The sequence below is a fragment of the Carya illinoinensis genome, chromosome 12 (assembly GCF_018687715.1).
Source record: "Carya illinoinensis cultivar Pawnee chromosome 12, C.illinoinensisPawnee_v1, whole genome shotgun sequence".
Taxonomy (NCBI): domain Eukaryota; kingdom Viridiplantae; phylum Streptophyta; class Magnoliopsida; order Fagales; family Juglandaceae; genus Carya; species Carya illinoinensis.
Window position 1 is genome coordinate 5,124,337 of NC_056763.1, and position 4,511 is coordinate 5,128,847.

The 4,511-nt window shown below is 46.2% G+C and overlaps 1 pseudogene; it reads right to left on the reverse strand.

Annotated features, from left to right (window-relative positions):
- Positions 1–4,402: 4,402 nt before the first annotated feature.
- On the reverse strand, positions 4,403–4,511 carry LOC122290679 (annotated as a pseudogene).

Sequence of the window (4,511 nt, forward strand, 5' to 3'; positions counted from 1 at the left end):
TAAGTCGACCTATTTAAAAATGATCTTGTCCCTCCCTTTATTCGTCTAGTTGATGATCAGTGTCCAACTACAATTGAGAAAGATAGATGCCAGAGAATGACCCTCACATTGAAGATCCCTAAAGTCGTCGATCTTCACCTGACGCTCCAACAAAATAGTCCTCTCTCAGACTTCCTTGCTAGAGAATTGCCTTGACTTGCCCCACTTCCTTCCCCAAGAAGCCATTGGAATGGCGTTGAAATTTAAGAAATAAAATTAAGAACAATGATTATAAAATATAATAAATGGTGATTAGATAAAATAATTATGTCTGAATAAAACACTATATATTACATTATCTATTTTCCTCTATCGAAAAAATTAAAATATGTTGTGTACTGTTCGAATAGTTCATTACACTTTCAAACAAATATTGCTATCTATTCGAAATTAAATTTACCATTCAATTGGTATACACATTTTGGTTCAAAAAATAAAGTAAATAGATCGAACACTTCATTTACATATATTTGAATGGTTTGTGGAAGTTAGAACAGTAATCGAGTTGAGCTCAACAAGGGATGAATCAACTCAGCCATTGCTAAAACCGAAAGTAATCGAGTTGAGCTCCTCCTGCAAACACTTTGATGCTTAAGTCAATTAAGAGATGATTGTTATTTTTGAATTATCAAAGATTACCTGTATATATAGGCTCATTTGCTATACATATCTTATCTAGGAGTTATCGGAACGGATCACCACTTAGGATTTTGAATAATCGGGTCACTTCTTGCTGTTTTTATCCTTCCATTAAAGGTGAGGCCATGCACATCTCTCTTCAAACTCTTCCTGACTATCTCTCTATGACTTCTGGGCCCATGCTCTAGGCTTCTTGGTTTTTATTGTGCTATAGGCCTTCTTATACATCCCAGGGCCATTCGGATGGGATGGTCCCTCCAGTTACCCCGCCAATTCCATTCGCCTTCTGGCGGACGGAATTTATTTTTGATCAAACTTGTCGCTGTGAAAGTGTTGCGTGTGATCGCATGGGCCTGGGTGCTTGGAAAATAAGTTGACACAGATGCGGGCCCAAATCACCCACGATTCGGTGTCTTCAGGCCCGCGACTTTTCTTGCCACTTTATGCTAGTTCATTTTCAAAAAGGTTTTATTATTTTATTTTAAAGAATCGAGGATTCCCCATCATTTCCCACCGTTGTGGCAGAGAAGAAGGAAGACTTTCTTGCGTCGGTTAGTCTTCTTCTTTAGTGTAGAGTTACTTTTTTTTTTGTCCGTTGGCGCTTCGCATTTCACTATCCTTCAAAACTTCACTTTTTCGTTGTCTTTCATTCTTACCCTACTACACTTTCTACCCTTCCGTTCCCATCTTTGATCTCCACTTATCCTAATCTTTCCTGCTATCTTCTTCCCACTGATTTTAATGGCCCCCTACAGTGAAGGCGAGGTTTTTGAAAACCCATTTGAGGTTCCTGAAGGCACGGTTTTTGGTGGGTTCCTATGGCGCTCGACCATCTGAGAGGTACATTTCCCCAAGATTTGGGAAGACTTTCGTATTCCTGAAACTGTTATCTTAAGCGTTCTTGAATCCGGATGTTGTGATGACGAGGGCTTTACTACTAAAGTGGCTATTATTGTTTTTCTTATGTAGAATGGGTTGAGGCTCCCCTTCTGCCACCCTCTCCGTGACCTTTTGGATCTTCTCAACATTGCTCCCGCTCAATTACACCCTTTCGCATTGAGGGCGTACCTCTGTGCCTGTATTGTATTCCGTATGGTCTTGGAACCTCTTAGGGACCCTTATCCTGATCTGACTGGTTGGGCATTTTGGCATTCTACAACTTGAGGGAAGCTACCAAGGGCAATGTTCTTAGCTTCTGCAAGAAAGATGATGGGCAAACATTGGCCCGGTTTGAGACTCGCCACTCCAATGCTAAGGCATGGACCTCCAAATTCTTTTTTATCTCTGGTCAAGGTTGGAAATACCTTGGCACGGAAGATGTTTTCCATGACTTTCCAGTCAAATTAATATGGCGCGCTATTCCCGATGAAAGGAAGTTGTGGCTTAGAATGAAGCCTCTATTGCGCTGTGAACTGGTTCGAATCGAGACAGTACGTTCTTGGGCCAAAGCTAATCCTGATGCGCTTTGGACTGACCTATTGTTGACCTCCGCCCATATTGATTGGTTCTTGAAGTCTCCCAACCGGTCTTATTTTCAGGGGCATGGCTTCATGATCTCAGCCACCATTCCTCCTCCTATGGCAAAACCTACTGAGAAAACTATGAGGTCTGAATCTTATTAGCGGAAGATACGTTTAGGAGAGGGGGAGAAGGAGGAGGCCACCGAGAAGAGGAGCAAGAAAAAGAATGAGACTGGCAGTCACTGAAAGAAAGCTCACTTTGGAGATCCTTCGCCGCCTTATTCTCTTCAACAGGAGACCCTGGCGTCCTCAAGAGGTGTCTAGGCCCTGGTGTCGCAGGAGGACACCCCTTCTCAGGTCCCTACGTAGTTGGCCGCCATTGAGCCTCCATTGCCCCAACCAGAGGTCCTCACCGTATCCTCAGGGGAAAGCCATAGCCAGGGTTTTACCCGCCTGATACCACTAAGTCTTTCTCACCTTTTCCCTCTTCGTTGCTACCATGTTCTCGCAGCCTGAGGGACGTGGAGGGTTTAGCAGACTTGGCCCTTTTTAATCTGGCCGCCTCTCTATAGGTCGTGCCTAGGACACAAGAGCCTGTCACGACCCTTGCCCCTGCATTTGAGTTTCCTGTGTTGGAGGGGTGGGTGAGTCAGGTAGAGCTGGGCACAAGAGTGGTCGTGGCCCTTAACCTTGACTCCATCACTACGGCGGGAGATTGCTCGCCCCCTTCTTCCACCGTTGCCCATACTGAAGCGGCCACTGCTTTGCCCATAAGTGGCCCCATAGAGACATCAGGCGCCTCACCCTCGGATGGGGTAGAAGGTGCAACAAGGACTGTCCCCCATGCCCGACTGAAATAGGTGGCGAGGTTGGTTCATGCCAAACTTCCTTAGAGAGCTTACCAGATACCATCTCAGGGGGAAAAACCCCTTCGCCAATTGGTAGCAGGCCTGGACTCTCTCTTCCTCCTCTCCATGCCTCCTCTTTTGGCGGGGATACTGACTCCTTCCTTGAGGAGGAGTGAGTGAATTTCTTTAAGGAAGACGCCCATCTTTGTGAGGCTGACCTGGCCTTCTTGCTGCCTGCTCTGTCCCCTGTGTGTTTGGGTGATTCGTCGAGGAGGATGCTAGCTTCGTCTATGAGGCCTGAGGGAGAACCCCTTCCAAACCCTGGCGAGATTGTGAGGTGGATGCCAGCGGTGGTGATTCCTCACCGGCTGTTAATTCCTAGGTTAAGGACATTGCCCAGATGGCTAACCGTTTGAGAAGTTGGCTCTCTGAGGTATTATGCCTTTTGTCCTCTTTTGCATATACTCCTTTCGTATCTTCACCTCTCTTCATATCGGTTGCTTGTTTTCCTTCTTTCAGGGCATCAATGATTTGGCAGCATAGATAGTTGTTGACCGTTCTCGTGTTGAGGAGGAGGTTAAAGAGCATCGCCAGTTATGCTACATAGCCAAACGTGCTTCCGAGAGGTGGCGAGTTGACAGAGCTGAATTGGCGGCCTTGGCCGAGGAGAGGGAGGAGCTAAAGATCCTGAGGGTTATTCCCATTCCTTGCAAGGCGACCTCAAGATGCGTGAGGCTGAACTCTTGGAGCTGCGCGAGGCTGCCTGCCTAGCAAATGCGACCAAAGCCAAAGATGACTTCGCCTTGTCCATCCTCCGCTCCTAGAGGGACTCAGCTAGGCTACAACTTTCAAAGGCTCAAGAGAAACTTAAGGTTGAGAGCTCTCTCTCGAGATTCGAGCTTGCTGCCCTTGATGAGGCACTATCCTCTCTTCGTGGAGACCTGGCCCGTTCTCAAGACAACGACAGGTCCTTCAAGGTGAGTCTTCGAGAGTTTGCCAGCGGAGTCTATCTGAGAAAGTGGGGGAGCTAACTGCTGCTCAGGAGGAGGACGCACGGCTTCACACCCAGTTGGCCCACGTCCCTGCTACAAGGGACCATGCTTTTGCTTTTGGGCATGACCGTGGCATTTTGAGGCTGAGGAACTATCTCTTGGTTGATCCTGCCACCAACCTTAGGATTCTCGACCGGGAATTGTTCTATCCTAAGGAAATTGCCTGCCGCACGGTTGACAAGTTTGGGCAGAAGGAAATGCCTAATGCTTTTATAAACAATCCTCTAGCGTTCCCGCTTAATGATGCCCCTTAACAGTTTTTTTTTTTTTTTTTGCCCCTTGTGTATTTGACTGTGGATAACTTTTTTTTTTATATTTTGCACATTTATAACAATGGACTTTGATTTGCTTTGTTGAATGCTTTGGCTATTGCGTCATGTTCTCTATTTGTGCGTGTCCTCCTTGCGCAAGGGTCACGCTAATCCTCTATGTATCGTTCCAATTTTACCAGAAACCAAGTGTGCCACTTTGTT